At 45.2% G+C, this 17,221-nt stretch overlaps 1 protein-coding gene across 6 annotated transcripts in view; it reads right to left on the reverse strand.

Moving 5' to 3' along the window:
- Positions 1–17,221, reverse strand: part of STXBP5L (syntaxin binding protein 5L) — a 3,950,894-nt gene that overhangs the window by 1,715,735 nt on the left and 2,217,938 nt on the right. The window lies entirely within an intron of this gene.

The following is a 17,221-nucleotide window of genomic DNA, read 5'->3' on the forward strand; positions in this document are numbered from 1 at the left end:
CAGGTGGCCAGGACACGGCCATCGCTTCTGGATTAAGCTCCTGGGGGTGGACCAGTGCAAGAGGATCACCTGGATGAGGGGTCTTTGGAGAGTGGAAGTGGGACACAGGACAGCGAGACACAGTACCCCCTTTCCTGTAACTCCTTTTCCCCATCCTACCAGCTAGGATCAATCAATCAGCTATTTGTATAGCGCTCTTTCAACAAAGGCATCATGGCGCTTATAAAGACAATCGATAGTCAGGACAGATGTAGTTGAGTCACTGGTGGGTGGGCGAAAACATTTATCTAAAGAGGAACGTTTTAAGATTATGTTTGAAGGATAAAAAATCCTCAATTTTCCTCAGCTTTTCAGGCAGCGAGTTCCAAAGCCTGGGCCCTGCCACTGAAAAAGCACGACCACCCAAACGTTCTTTCTTATATTTAGGTATCCTTAACAATGCTGCATTTGAGGACCTCACAGAGCGTACCGGAATGTATCTGTCCAGTTTCTCTTGGATGGCTAAACAGCCACTTCTGCATAGAGCATGGTGCTTAATACACAGCGCCTTGAATTTTACCTGAGCTTCAATCGGAACTCAGTGGAGAGATTTTCTGGCCCTTGTAACTCCTGCTCCAGCAGGGATGTGTGTGCCAAGCGCAGTGCAGCGTTTTATAACACTTGCAGGCGTTGGATAAGAAAAGTTGGTTGCGCCAGGTAGATGACATTACAGTAATCCAGGCTCCCATTAACACATGCTGCCACAATTTGAGTATGAAACTTATCTGTAATAAAGGGGAGGACTTTCTTTAGTTGTTTAAGATTAACAAAGCCTGCTCCATATACTGAGTTGACCTGCATAGACAGGGATTCTGATAACTTAATCCGAAGGTTAGGAAGAACCACCTTGGCAGGCTTACGAAGTGGGCCCAGTGATTCTGGCCAAAAGGCAACGGTCCATCCCTCCACTGCCCCTGGCAGGCTTGAGATCAAAATCTCTATGTCTTCCTGCCATTTAATTTGAGCCAATTTGACTCCATCCAGCATCTGACCGCTTCCAGACTATTATTTAGCCTGTCCCTTACATCATACTGCTTTGTGTCTAGTCTGAACAGGATCTGTGTGTCATCTGCATATGAGAAGACCTTAAATACAAACAGATGAATGAGAATCATTAGGGGGAGAATATATAAATTGAAAAGCAGGGGAGAGAGCTGATAACTGCAGAACTCTGCATGTGACTGGGACCGGATATGAATGATAGGGGTGAAGGGAGACTATTTATGAGCGTGCGGTCAGGAAGGCACGGAACCAGTCCAATGCTGCCCGCGTAAACCCTGCCTCCTTAAGCCTCACCATCAATATTCCATGATCAATGGTGTCGAAAGCGGCCAACAGGTCCAACAGAAGGAGGCCTGCCATGCCGCCCTCGTCCCTGGTCATGGTGAGATCATCCAGTACCGATACCAGAACTGATTCGGTTCCCATCAGGGGGGCGGAAGCTCATTTGACAACTGTCTAAGATGTTTTGACTTTCCAAAAACTATCTCAATTGGGGAGTCACTAATGCTTCTAGAACTTTCATAAGAAAGGGCATGAGTGAGATTGGCTGATAATTTGCCAGGATCGAGGTATCAAGTGTCAGCTTTTTCAGTAGTGGTTTTACTAAAGCCTCTTTGAGTTTAGCTGGAATTTGTCTGCACTTCAAAGATGAGTTAACTGCAGCGGCCAGTATGTCAAAAAAAGTCTGTTAGCTCTGTTTTAAACAATTTCAGTGGAATGGGGTCTAAGGGTGATGCCGATTTAAGCTTGGCCACTTTCTTGATCAGCTCCTCTTTGTTCGTTAAGGCGAAATCAGTGAAGCAAACTTCTGCCTTATTTGCTAGTGCCAGCAGAGGCGTACCATTTTCGACATTAGCATTTTTTACATCTTTCGGGTTCCCCTCACTGACAATTCCTTTGCTAATCTTTTCAATTTTGCTAAAGAAGAAGGTTGAAAGCTCGTCACATAACAGTTGTGAGGTGGCTTTCTGAGGGTTACAATCAGATTTAGTTAGTTTATTGATGATCTTGAATACCTTTTTTGGAGCATTTACTGCTGCTTGAATTGAGTCCTTGAAGTACAAAGATTTTGCTATTTTTAGAGCCTTATGATAGGCCGCACCTTGTAGGATACTTAGGAACTCAACCCCCACCCCTTTCCCGACACAAACACCTTCTCACAGACAGCTTACTGGGAGAGAAAATGGACTTACACCCAATCCATATACCCGACATGTGCCAACACAATTTTCAGACAGATTCAGGCAATTACTGATCATTACACACACCTGACTCCCATCACACTTCCCCACACGGATAAAAGACGGAGCACGAAAGCACAATCTGAGCAAGGCGAAGCACACGAGGAAGCAGCAGTTCCAAAATGGCAGTTTAGTACGAGGAAAAAGACGGCAAGACCGGAGAGGCTTTCAAGGAGGGAAGTGTTCTTGACCTTTCCAGAGAAAGACTGTTACTTTCATGAGCCTTTGAGAATCAGAAACCTACGACCTAGAACTAAAGGTAAAGAAACCTGCTTTGTGTTTCGGAGGTACCCGGGGCTCTCCCGCATTGATGGCTAAGGAAGGGAGAAGAGTTTGCCGCCAAGGTGCTATCCTTGGCTCCTACAAGAAATCAGCACCATTAAAGTCAGCATAGCCGATGAGTCAGAGAGACTGATACCAGACCGGACTGTGTTAGAACCAAGGTTGCCAAAGGCAACATTGTATAGAGAAATCTGTAGATAACAGTGTGCGAAGCGTTTGTGACAAGCAACGTGAATAATTAAACAGCAAATGAGTGACTGAACTTTTGAAGCCAAGACAGATACGTAATCAGAGTGGTCCGGTGCCACGTGGGGGCTCATTTGAAGGTCTCTGTTAGGTATCCAATTGAGAGGTGGCAAATTTAAATGGGAATTGTGAAATCAAAGTGGTCCTGCAACGGGTCAAGCTAAACCCTGTGCACATTCAAAAGTCTTTGATAGAAGATACTAATTGAAGTTGGTCCGAACCAGGCTGAGGTAGACTAATTGTGTAAGAGGAAGAATCTGAGCCCGGCCGAGGGGGATCCGGGGTGAACTGTGAGTCACCTGAGAAAGAATATTCTATGAACATTTTAAAAGGGGATCTGAGCCCAGAAGAGGGGGATCCGGGGTGAAGAGTGAATCACCTGAATTGAGTACTTGTAAGAGGAAAATAACTTTGTTTGTTTTGGTACATCAGACCCTCTAAATCAAGAGACTTTGATAAGTAAAGAGACTTGGGCACAGAAGGCCCTGATGCTAGTGATTGAACTGTATCCTCGTGCCGAAGAAGCCAGACATTGGACTACGCCCAAGTGAACCACCTTGTCATGTGCTGAAAACACGGGGTATGGAGGCCAGCAACATGATCATCCTGACATATCATTTTTGTGAACACTTCTTTCTTTTTCATAAACACTAACCCCACACTATTTGTTGTTAGAGGTAAGGATTGGCAATAGGTTGTTTTAGTATAGGCTCTTTAATTTTGAGAAGACACCACTAGGACTGCATTATTATTATTATTTGATGGTCGCAGCTTGCTTCCATCTGTAGATTTAGGATCGGATAGGTGTTTATCATACCCTTATTGAAGTTCAATAAACACCCTTGAATTGTGGTCACTTGTGTCTGTCTGTCTTACTGTTGACACCAGGCCTTCCTTACAACTATGAGGTGTTCACCCTTAACACAATATTTTCCGGAACGTTTAAAGAACATTCCGTTGCCACCTATTGACAAAACAGCTGAGGAGCACAGTAATATATCTCAAAACCTTGACGAAAGTTCCTCTTCTACCGGTATGTTCTCCAAAGACCTTACTGACAAGTAATTTTTAAAAGTGAAGCCATTGCTGACAAACACAGTAAGCTTTGTGTTAACTTTGATAAAACTGCTCAGTATAAGAGGGCCCTGGGTGCCCCAATCCCAATACTAGATCTAGAATCCCCAGAGGGACGCAGACTCCTTCTTAAAGCCAGGCTTAACTTGCGGCCATTGGCAAAAAGAACCACCTGGCTGAAGGCTCCAACTATATGCCACTGTAATATGGATGTAAAGGAAGATTTGGTGCACTTTATTCTGCTGTGTCCATTTTTTAAAAGGGAAAGGATAAGATGGTTAAGGCTGCATTTTCTCGAAAACAAATGTCAGCTCTTGAAAGGAGGCAATGTTTTTAATTTTTAACTGTACCAACTCACAATTTCTTTATGACCTGATTGATTATATATCAGTCTTTATAGAAGAGGCTTAGCATAATACACTTTAAAATAGGTTTGTGAGGGAAGGTTTGAAGGTGATTAAGCCACAAAGGATGATGTTTTGTCTGTACTGTGTTATAATTTACTGATATTTAAAACATTTTGAGTACTATGTAAGTTGCTTATGTAATATGTTAATGGAGAAATCTGAATAACATTTTTAAATAAGATAAAACTGTGACCTTATTGAATAATCTTTATAAGCCTAAGAATGTCACTAATGGTTGTATGGACACGATCAATGAAAAAACAAATATAATAATGTGCCTGCTCCAGGACAAAGCACAAAAGATGTCTATGCAACACACCACAGTCCCACAATTGGGTGGTGTGACCGTGACAAATCTTGACTCTCCTACTTGGTATCAACTTAGGGAAAAAAGAACGTTGCGAAGCAGGCTATTATGCATGAAACCTTGCCTGAAAAAATAAGAGGAAACAACATTAATTGTGTCCTCCGACTGCACAAGGTATATCTGAATGCAGCAATATACCGTAGAACACACAATTGAGTAACATCAAGGATTTGCACCTCACTGTGTGTTGACAGTTACTTTGGAGGTAGAGAGTGCGCCCGCAATGGCCCGTATCGGAGTGCCGCCCCAATTAAAATCTGATGGTCCTCCCTGCGCCTACGATAAAACATGTATTACTAAAGAGCAGAAAACGTACAACAATGGCACAAGAACGTTGCCTAAGAGCCCAGGCAGCGGGACCAAGACCAATAAGCAAAAATCTAGGGCTCAAGAAAATGTGAATGACCTATAACATTAAGGAGCTGTTTATTAACCAGGAGGCTGTTAACATAAGAGTGGGTATTTGTCCCACCACTAGCAATTTAATAACGCAGGTGGACTCAGGCAGCATAACAAAAATAGGCCCTACTGCTTCAAAAATTGCTAAAATTACAGATTCTATTGACACACGGACACAAATACCCTTTTAAAAATACAAAGTATTTTTTGTGATGGCAGTAGATTTTTTCTTAATCGAATTTTTACATACCATCATCCCTTTACATTTCATTAGAAGTAGTGATATCTGTATTGTAGACATGATAGAGAATGTTACACAAGCTACATCTATTGTACACTTTTTTTTCTGAAGGGACTCTTCTGTACATCATGGACCATTGTGCTCTACTTTATAAATTAGGCTATGAATGCTCAGTCATTTAACTAAAGGGTAATCATGGTCAGAAGTAATCAGGTCTTGTAAATTGGAAAAAATGGGGACACAAGAATGACTGAAGAGACCACTAAACCGGCATAACAACATGCTACGCCTGTCCCGACCCTATGCAAAAACATGGACTGCGCCCCAGGAATGGGAGCGCTAAGGTTGAGAACAGGCAGCAGGCAGATGAATTTCGCAGGGCATCAAGTATGGTGGAGAGGCCTGGGCTTTCCTGCACCCGAAAGCGGTTCTGACATACCAAATCCGGTATTAAGCTGGAACACACGCGGGCATACTCACCTATTTCATCGAGATGGCCTTCTGGAACGTATAGGGAGACTGAGTATAATAACTCTCCAGGAGACTTGGATGATGAATCGCTTAGTCGTTGATGGGTGGAATATAATAACACGTAAGGCCGCCCAGGGCCCTAGCGGGTGTCTGAAGGGTGGCCTTGCACTAGGAGTAAGGCAACCTTTGGGCCTTGTGGAAGTGCCCAAGACTTCTCTGAACCTTCTTATTGGTAAGATATGTCCTTCATGTGAAAACGGCATTACTCCCCCATGGGGGATACTTGTCATTAACATATATGTTCCTCCTGACGACAAGAGCTTTCTCGCATTGCTTGAGATTCAACAGCATGGTTTTGCTCTTTGGGGTTTTTAATGCCAAGATACCCACAGTCATTATGACTGTGGTTGGGGGGGGGGATTTTATGTTCACTGCAGTGCAGTGGATTAACTGGGGCCGGTCGCCGGGGGACGGATTGGACTAGCCTCCTGTTCTCAGCTGGTTTCAACATGGTCAATGGTGCTTCTCCCTCCGATTCCCCTCCTAATTTCACTTGTGTGGGAGGCGGAGGGAGTAGCATACTGGACTACATGTTTGTTGCTAATTCAGCACCTTTGATTGATGATATGTTTGAGTGCCAGTGGCATGAGAGCGATCATTTCCCATATATTGCTCAATTGAATTTGAAGCCTTCAACATCTATCCCTGTTACCACTGGCCATTTAAGAGTTAATATTACTTTAAATCGCCTGACTTGGAGTGATTGGAATATCGATAAGGCTCTGCCTTTAACACAAGCCCCTCTTAATGCCTTCTTAGACGCTTGTCCCGCAGCTTCCGAAGTGATATCAGCAGAGATTGCAAACACAGCATTAATACAATTTGAAACATCCATGGATTGCATTAAGACTTGTTCTTTGGTTGGCTCCACATCCACCACTAGGGTGGGTATTGGTCTTAACAAACCATATGGTCATGTCTTTGATCGTGCCATCTGAGACAGAAAGAACGCTAAGACGTGATCTGCACGCCCTGGCCATTCCCCAATTATATTTGGTGGAGCATAGAGATAAGGTGAAGGCAGCTAAGCATATCTATTCCAAATTGCTCAGGAGACAAACATTTCTAACTGAGTGCACCCGCTGGAAAGCTTTAATGCAGGCGTCCCTTGCTAACAACATTGTGGGGTTCTGGAGGATGATTAATAGCAGGGAATTGTCCAATAGAAATGTTAATTGCCTTACGTATGTGGAATGCGTCTCACATGTATCTAGGCTGTTCGGGAGTTCCTCCAAGCACATTCCGCTGGAGGCATTGAGGTCTGCTCATTGGCACTATTTGAGCAGCTTACAAGACATTTGCGGTTTCATTGGAGCCAGTAGGTCCTCGAGGGCTCCTGGTCCCGACAGGATATGCAGCACACTCATTATGTCTGACTCCGTAGTTTGGTCTCAAGCCTTACATTGGCTGTTTCGTTGCATTGACATTACTCTAACTATACCATTGTCGTGGCGAGATAGTACCATTGTTCCCGTTTTAAAAGAGGAACTCATGACAACCCACGTAACTATCGCCTTCTCGACATGGTGGATGCACCAGAAAAAAGACTTTGCACGTGTCCTACTTGGAGAGTTGGAAACGTGGGTTGAAAAATTCAATATTATTCCATACAATCAGACAGGGATTTGAATTAAAATACTAACATGAACAGTCTTGCCCTAGTTACTATCATCCAGGGAATTGAATTGGTTGGTTGTCTCCATGACCATCAGTCTGGCTTCAGAGCTGCCAGAAGAACAAAAACTGCTCTCCTGACCTGAACATCCGTGAAGACCTGCTCTCCAACCTTGACTGCAATACCCCATGTGTCCTCATCTTACTTGATCTCTCTTCTGCCTTTGACACAGTCAACCATGCCATCCTGCTCAACCGTCTCCATGATAACCTGGGTATAACCGATCAGGCCCTGGCTTGGCTGACCTCTTTCCTCTCGGATCGACCCTCCCAGGTCCAGGTTGGGTTCTTCCTTTCCTCTATCTCTACCTGTGGTGTTCTATCCCTGGCTGTTCAACCAATACCTTGCACTTCTTTCCCACTGCATTGCTGCTCTCTACCCAACTTTCAGTGCTATGCGGATGACACTTGGCTCATTTTCAGGCTCCCTTCCGCCAACCTCTTCTCCTTCTCTCATCTCCGACTGTCTGTCCGCTATCCAGGAGTGGTGTGCTGCCAATGATCTCTGCCTTAATGCCAGTAAGACTGAGATTCTCCTCATCATCACACCTGCTCCCTCCTTTCCTGTCACTCTCTGGCCAGCCTCTCTTGGCCCTCTTCCTTCTCCCACCTTTGAGGCTAAACACCTCGGGGTCATCTTCGACTCCACTCTCCTCACATCTCTGATGTCTCTAAGAAGTCACACTACCAACTGCACCTCCTCAGAGGTATTCTACCTTTCCTCTCCTTCCCCCAGAAGTTCACTGCATCCAGAGCTCTGGTTCTCTCTAGGCTGGACTGCTGCAACAGCCTCTTTCTAAATTTGCCTGCTTCTACTCTCCGCCCTCTGCAACTCATCCAGAACAGGACTGCGATACTTGTCCTTGGTCTCAAGCCCAGGGATCGTATCTCTCCAGGACTGAAATCTCTGCACTGGCTCCCAGTGTCTGCACGGATTAAGTCCAAAACCCTCTGCATTGTCCACAAGGCCTTCTGGGGCTTGGGGCCTCAATACCGCCAACTCTCTCTTCCTAAATATCTTACTTCTCGAGCTCTTCGCTCCTCCGCCTCCAACTCCCTCAGGGTCAGTCGCTTCTTCAAGCAACAAGTTGATGGTAAATCTCTTTCTTCTGCTGGCACCTCCCTCTGGAACAGCCTCCCTGCCTCCCTGAAACTTGAGGAGAACCAACTCTGGTTCTAGAAGCACCTCAAGATCTTCCTCTTTGCTTCTGCTTTCTCTCCTCCTCTCCCATGTTGAACTCCTGACTGAAACTGCACTGGTCACATGGCACCCTCTGATCTCGGGCCCAGGTCCCCCCCTCCCCAGCAGCTGCACACCTGCACTGACTCCCTGGCAACCCCTGCACTAGGGGGCTGTTTCTGTATCCCTACAGCCCCCCAGCCCTTGACACTTGATGTCTGCACTTACCCCTGCACTTGCCACAAGCTGGCCGCACTTTTACCTATTGTTTTATCTATTTAATGTATTCTTCACTGTTGATCCTATGTATTGTGCTGCCCCCTCCCCCCCGCACTTTTCCATTCCCCTCTCCCCTGCACTTGTGCAATCTCAATGTCACCTGGCCTAGTAAGATCGGTGTCTTTGTCCTTCCTCTGTTCGTCGTCGCGCCTTGAAAGACTTGTGTATAAGCATGTTATAAATTACATATCATATCATATCCAGTAAGCATGGATGATTAGGAAACTACCGGTCTATGGGGCATACCTCGATTTCAGTGCCGCATTTGACACTGTTGATCGAAATCGTCTCTGGACCAAATTAATGGGCTGGGATATTACCTATGGTCTTCTGAAAATGATTGTTCACCTCCTTCAACATACAAGGGCTAAGGTCAGATTGGATCAGCACGGTGGGCCTACTCCATGGATACCCTCACAAAAAGGCCTTAAACAAGGCTGTATATTAGCCCCTATGCTTTTTAATCTTTACCTCTTGGAGGTCCTGCCCTTAGTCATACATCAGTTACCCCTCCTAAATTAGGATCTACTTCAATACAGTGGCTAGCATATGCAGACAACCTTGTCACATTACACCAGCGGGTTATACACATCTTTGAAACTACTGTAGGTTGACTCTGACCTAAATGTATTGCTTGTGAATATTTCAAAAACTAAAATCATGGTATTCATTCAAGTGGTAAAAAGGTAAAAAAGGTGAAATGTGAAATGAATGGGGTTCCTCTGGAAGTTGTTCCCACGTAGAAATATCTAGGACTAAAATCACACTGTAAGCTCAGTGGTGCCTTGCATTTGGGTCAGGTCAAACATAAGACCCATACTACAGAGGGCCGCATTCGCTCCTTTGCACAAAAGAGAGGTGGTTTCCAAACTGGTATTTTGATCCAGCTATACCAAGCTAAACATTACTCTGTTCTGCTCTATGAAGCTGAAATATGGGCATTAGCTAATTTTGACGAGACGAGTAAAATAGAACGTTTTATACTGAAGACCCTATTACGATTACCTGTCCGCACGTGTATTGAAATGGTGCATTTAGAATATAACATCATGCCCATACATTTGAGAGTACAACTTGGCTGCTTAACCACGTTATGGAAGCTTGCTAATGCCCCTGCAACCACTCTCATGGGTCTTGTGTATGGCGTTATCCAAACGTGAGCCTGTATGATGCCAGTCAGTAATATTGTGAAATTAAGCACTATGGCAAACAATTGGCTAAAGCTTGCACCTGGAAACATAATGGAACAAAATTGAGTCTCTTTAAAAAGAACATGAGACATTTTGTCTAGTTATGGCAAGGAACAATCTGTAATAAACCTGGCCACCCAAAATGATGCAGAATCAGAGAAAACTGCCTGTCTATATGTATCGATTTGTGGGTAATAATCTTGTATGGGATTACCTTAAATTAAAATTAACATGGTTAGGACCAGGGAAATAGAGGGGGCTTGGTAGAATGTTCCACAGGTAAACAGGGACTGGCGATATGTGCAGCAGGGATATTGTAATTGGTTAAGCACCTTCTGTTCCATCACTAGAGAGGTTGCAGACTCTTCAAGCCGTGGACACACAAGAGCCTTGGGTAATGGATGAAATATGGGAACTGTTTATGAGTGGGAACCATGAAGCCTGCATTATACTTTTCACTATTTTATGGAGAAAAATGTTAGCAAGTTTAGAAATATTAACATGAAGGTAATTCGGATGTTGCTGTTACTACATGTGAGTATTTGTCTTAAATATGTTTTCATTAGTTTTATTTTTTATTTTTTTATTTACTTGTTTATAAGCAAAACAAAAAGAAAATGATTTTTACAAGACACAGTATTCGGTGGATATGAATATCAAAGTTCGTAGTTTCGTCCAGGTGGAACTAGCTCAGTTCATTCGCTGATGGGTGAGCTTTCAGTCTCTGTGGCCATTTTCAGAGCCGCTTCTAGCATCTTAACTGCGGGAATTGACCATTTTGTTTTTTCACCTGCAACCAAGCGACACCACCATATTTCTTTGTCTCTGAGTGAAGACCCATGAAATAGAGGCAGCAGAAAACTTCCCGCAAATGGGCTGTTTTAGGACAGTTCAGGAGGAGATGGCTTGCGGTTTCCACCCTTTCGCCGTTGGAGCACAGTCTCCAAATTTTTTAGGCTGATTGAGAGCGGATGGCCCGAATTTCTTGAGTAGAGATTAGGTTTAATCTCATTTTCATGAAGTATTTCTGGAGGTTCTTGTTCGGGAATTTTATACAATAGTTCAGAGGCAGTTTCAACTTGTTGGTAGTTTGTGGTAGATGACCTAGTAGTTTATTTGCTGTTGCCATTTCACACGTTTTAATCCAGTCTTTGTTGGCCACTTTAGATTTGATTTTTTCAGGATTTTGTATTAGATCGTCTTCAGTACATGCAAGATCCTTGAGCTTCGCCATAAGTTTCTGCTCCCAAATATTCAGGGCTTTGCAGCAACCTTGGTGCATTTCCGTCTGAATCATTTTGTAAATTGGCAGGCTTTCTGGCATTATGATCTTCCTGAGGGTTCTCATTTGACCTTGTTCCACCGGAGCCGCCAATGATAACAGGCCGAGTTCGCGTCTGATAGCAGATATTGATGTTGATTTAGGCAGGCCCAGAACAGTTTTCCAGAGATAGCCCTCAAGTTTTGGCCAGATTGCTTCCTGTATATTTAACGCAGCATCTGTTCCGTAGGTTAGTGAGGGAACCACCTTCTGTTTGTAAAATTGAATCACCGGTCACAGGGAAAATTTCCCATATTTGCGATCAACTAGCCTTGCTTGGGTAGTCAGCATTTTTGTTTTACTCCGTAGGGCCAGGCGCGTTGACTTTTCAGACCTTGTTGCGTCAATCATTATGCCCAAGTATTTTATGTCTGTCACTAACTCAATCTTTATGTTGTTGGGAAACCAGTTGCCGTTTGCTCTACCTTTACAACGCTTGTTTTCCAAAATCAAAAATTTGGATTTATCGATGTTTATCTCCAGATCGTTTTCACTTATATACTTTGCGAAGTTAGTGAGTTGGCGCTGGAGACCTATTTGCGTTTGGTCCATAAGGATCAAGTCGTCCGTGTAGAGGAGCCTGTGTATTGGGTTGTTCCCGACTTTTGTTGGAAAGGCTCTGACTGCTGGTTGAGTATACTGGAAATCTCCCAGGAAGGCGATAAACAGGGCCGGTGCGAGGGGACAGCCCTGTTTAACTCCACTTTCTGACTTAAACTGGTAGGACAACATGCCCTGCCGGTTTAGTCGAACTCGATATTTTGTGTCCGTGTGGAGTGCGATTACTGGCTCTAGAATTTCCATAGGGCAATTCCAAGCGATTCGTTTGGACCAGAGTTTCTGTCGGCTGATTTTGTCGAAAGCTTGCGACAAGTCTATGAACACTTTCGGCGCACCGTTTTTTATGTTTCCTTTATGATGTTCAAGATTGTGATGTTGATGTTGGTGCTGGCGTTCTTCAAAAAGCCTGTTTGTAGTGGGTCTGAAGATGGAGAGTTTCTTGCCCATTTTTGAAATCTAGTTAGGAGTAGAGTCGCAAAGATTTTGCCCATGGTATCTAACAAGGCTATAGGGTGATAGTTGGCCGGGTTATCTCTATTTCCTTTTTTATAGATTGCGACAATCACTGCATCGGTCCATGTTTCTGCAATTTGTTTGGTAACTTAGCATTGCTCGTAGATTTTGGTTATCAAGCAGGACCATTCTACCGGGTGCTGTTTTAGGTCTATGTTGGTTAGGCCATCCGGCCCTGGGGCCCTAGATGATTTCAATTTGGAAATTGCTAGTAGCACATCTTCCTGATTTGCTAAATTCACCCATGGTGTTTCTTCAGAAAGGAAGATAGTGTTTTCTGAAAATGGAATGGGCGCAAATTGATTAGCAAAGAAAGTGTAACGCTCACCTGATTCCCACGGAGGCGCTGATCCCGGCTGGGCTGCTATCATTTCTTCAATTGAGAAGCATAGAGCTCGGACGACTCTCAGGACTGGGCTTCCTCTTATCGAATGTCTGACTTGCAGGGTAAGTTTTCTGCAGGTGGAAGAAAAAGGGTTAATCACCGTTTGATGGGATTCCTTCTCCCACCTAGTATCGTCACTTCAGTAGTGGTATGGGTCACTGGTCCAGAGGCGATTTCCGTCCCATTCACCGTGGTAATGACGTCTTTAACCACCTTTGGACAAAGAGGTAAGTTCATCCTGGAAGCCAATTCGCGGTCCACATAATTTCCAACTGCTCCGCTATCAATGTATGCCTTAATTGCATGCAAACGATCCGGTTGCTCTGGGTTTACGAGGACCATTGGCATTATGAAGTGCGAGGTCAAAGAATTGGTTTTTACGCTCGGCAAGCGGACCTCTACACTTGTCGGGCGAGGTTGTTTCCCGGCTCAGGCTTTTCAGAACCCTTATCAGAAGCTCGCACTGTCTTCTTAGGTGGTTTCACCGGGCAATCTCGAAGAAAATGTCCTGAATTTCTACAATAGAGACATAGTTGCATTTGTCGTCTCCTGTCGCGTTCTTTCTGGGTTAGGGGACCCTTTACAACCCCAATTTGCATAGGTTCGACGGCTTCAACTCCTTTGGTGTGACTTTGAGGCTTAGGGAACACTCGTGTTTCAAACCTGGATCGATCCGCCTTTCTGTTTTGTAGTCTGTGATCCAATTGGACCACCAAATCAATGTACTCTGAACAATCCTGAGGAGGATTCACTACCTGGGCAAGGACGTCTTTGAGTTCGCCACGCAAACCCCGGTGAAAAGCGTGATTCTTTTGTCCTCAGGCCATCTGGTTTCCACGATTAGCCTATTGAATGATGCAATGTAGGCCAAAAGATCTTGATTGCCCTGTCGTAGGGAAAGGAGTTTGTTGTCCAGGGCCTGCCCCTGGGAATGCCTTGCAAAAAGTCTTTCCATATTTGCCTGGAAGGTCGGGAAATCACGAAGGATCTGGTCATCCTGTGTAACCAGAGGGATCGACCAATCAGCGGCACTGCCGCTAAGATACGAAAGCACAAAGGCTACCTTAGTCTGGTCAGTCGGAAAGGCTGCAGGTCTACAAAGAAAGTGCAATCGGCATTGATTTATAAACACCGCAAACCTTTTAGGGTCACCAGAGAAGCGTTCAGGCGGTGCCAATGGCACATTTCCGGGTAGGTCGATTTGAACAGGATTGGCTGAAGCCGCTGGGATATAGCTCCCTCCTGAATTAGGTAGCGGGGTTTGCCCCGCTTGTGTCTGTAATAACTGTCTGGCGAGATCATCAGTTCGTTCTTTTGATATTATCAATTCCCTCCTAAGGGCATTCGTTTCCTGGCGGGCAGCATGAACTTCAGGTCTTAATTCCCCTAATAACTGGGCCAGTTGGTCTGTGTCGGAAGTTTCCATAGCGCCTGGGTAGGAGGTTATTGGTGGGCTTCGCGTTCTGTAACGCTCACCTGATTCCCACGGAGGCGCTGATCCCGGCTGGGCTGCTATCGTTTCTTCAATTGAGAAGCGTAGAGCTCGGACGACTCTCAGGACTGGGCTTCCTCTTATCGAATGTCTGACTTGCAGGGTAAGTTTTCTGCAGGTGGAAGAAAAAGGGTTAATCACCGTTTGATGGGATTCCTTCTCCCACCAATCGCCAGTTTCTCCCACAGCCTAGCTTTCTACTTGTCTCGGCGAGCTCTCACCTTAGGCGTATAAATGCTGAGCTCTCCATCCTGCGTCTGGTGCAGGGGTGCGTGGATTCCAGTTACGTCACTGGATGAGTTCAGTGTTGAGGCTCAAGTCTTTTGCGGCCTTAGTTGTGGCACTGGTGCTGGGATGCCGAAGAGCGATGCCGCCGTTACTGCACGAGCGGATGCCTGTAAGTATACTGTAGTCTTTAGGCTTTAAAAGATGGGCACCTCAATAATGTCCCTTTTCCTTTGTTTCAGGCCTCGGGATGCTGTGGGCGTAGTTTTCCGTTGCCGCTGCACGTGCCAATGCACGTAAGTATAATGTTCGTTGGCCGCTTTTAATGGCACCTCTAATAATGTCCTTTTTCTAGTTTTCAGGTGCCGGGATGCTGCAGGCTTTATATCCGTTGCCACTGCACGTGCTGATGCACGTAAGTATAATGATCGTTGGCCGCTTTTAATGGCACCTCTAATAATGTCCTTTTCCTAGTTTTCAGGTGCCGGGATGCTGCGGGCTTTATATCCGTTGCCACTGCACGTGCCGATGCACGTAAATATAATGATCGTTGGCCGCTTTTAATGGCACCTCAAATAATGTCTTTTTCCTGTTTTTCAGGTGCCGGGATGCTGAGGTTGATGCGGCCGCTACTGCGCGTGCAAAAACTGGTAAGTTAAGATGAATGCAACTGCCTTCACCCAAACCCCTTTTTAATTATATCCTTTGCCTTTCAGGTGCAGAGAAGCTGCCGAAGAGAAGGCCGCGGTTAGCTCCGTTGCAATCACGGATGGATCAGGTAAGCGGGCGCGGCTGCGAGCGAGTTGCACTTTTCTAACCTTATCTTTATTCTTTGCAGGTTTTGCCGGTGACTGGATTCCGGGATCTGGTAAGTATTGTTCTGTGTCTTTCTTCATCCACAGGTTGCTGCGCGGAAGCTGAAGATGACTCTGGACCTGGAATGCAGGAGCCGACTCGGTGAGCGTCCTGCTGCTGCTGCAGAATAATGCGAAGCACGTGTTTTCCATCGGGCGTGGTTTAAATAGCAGAGAAGCCCTTCCAGTGTGTGTTCTTCCACCGGTTCCACCCAGGTAAGAAAAGAGTTCCTGAATGGAGGGAATAGTTCCTCCCAGCCCTGATTGCTGGGGACTTCAACCAGACTGGATTGTTCTGGGTAAATATGCAGCATGGTCTGCCTCCGGTAAGTCCACCCAAGCATTATTACACTGTTTATCAATATGAGACCGGCGCCTATGGCGCCAGGACTGAAACCCTTCATGAGCCTGGTGCCAAAGGCGCCAGGACACGGTCCAAAGGGCCCCTGTACGGGTCTGCTGGGTCCAGAGTAGTGGAAGACGGGTCTGCTTCCGAGGGCGCTGAGCCAGTCCTGGCCCCTCGGGAGTAGCGCCCATGACAGAAAGTTATCCACGTTGGTTCCGGAATGGAGTTTAACAGTTGACTATCAGTCTGCGGATCTTTGTTCTTTAATAGTGCCCAAAAGTCTCTGGTACTCTATGAGGTTAGTGTTTTAAGCATTTGTTCCACGTCGTTTTGGTACATTGCAGCTTTGTGTTGTTTTATCCAAGATCTATACGATCTTGTGGCCGCCTTCAAAATGCTTTTTTGGTTATCGTCGCTTGGACTGGACGCGCGCCGTAACTTTCTCAGTTCTCTTCTTTTGTGGATAAGCATTGTGTCGTATTCATGCGGTCCAGGTTTCAACGAACTGCCGAGTTTCTTTTGTTTTGCCCTATGCGGTAAGAAGAGAGGGAGATAGTTCGGCCTTACTGGCGCATCGAAGGTGTGTCTGGTTTCTTTGTCGTATTTATGTGTAAGCTCTTTTACATTGGCCGCCGTTAGTTGAATTCGAGTTTGTTTAGTCAACGGTTCAATGTTAGCCGTGTAGATTTATTTCTGCACACTTGTGGTTTCAAATGCCGTGGGTAAGAAGTTATGGTAGCTTTCTTTCGTTTTGTAAACCTCATAGGAGCTCACATATGGTAATAAGGCATGTGAGATGAAGATGTAATCCAAAGTTGCTGATGCGTCTCCTCGTTTCCATGTTGGGAAGACTGGTAGTTGACCTTGCAAAGTAGCTACATTGTGGAAATTTCTGGCATCCATAAAGTTTGACCATAACACTCCTCTTTCAACGGCTGCTGAAGTTGACGCGATGGTGGGAAATTGGTGACATTTGGCATTAAGATCGCCACAGATGATGATGTGATCAGTTCCCAAGTCAGTTGTAAATTTTTCTAGTATATTGGTCACTGTATCGCAGAGGTCGTTGTTACTGACTCTTTGGTGGTTCCAGTAGGCGAGTATAATGGCTAGGTTTATCTTCTGTCTACCATTTGCAACTTCCTTTGGTGGGACCACTCCGTTTGTAGAGCTAAAACCCATAGGTTTCCGCAACCTTTGTTTTTATGGAAATGCCCGAGCCAGTACGAACGGCAGTTAAAAGGCCTGATGATGGTCTGCCAAGGATGCCTTTCACCGCTGGTGATATTTGAGTTTCGTAGCCGTCGAGTGCCGGTTTTCCCATCAGCCAGGTTTCCTGGAGACATGTCGAATTGGGCTAGGTCTTGCATGT

This window comes from Ambystoma mexicanum, chromosome 7p (genome assembly GCF_040938575.1).
Source record: "Ambystoma mexicanum isolate Mex_15411 chromosome 7p, UKY_AmexF1_1, whole genome shotgun sequence".
Taxonomy (NCBI): domain Eukaryota; kingdom Metazoa; phylum Chordata; class Amphibia; order Caudata; family Ambystomatidae; genus Ambystoma; species Ambystoma mexicanum.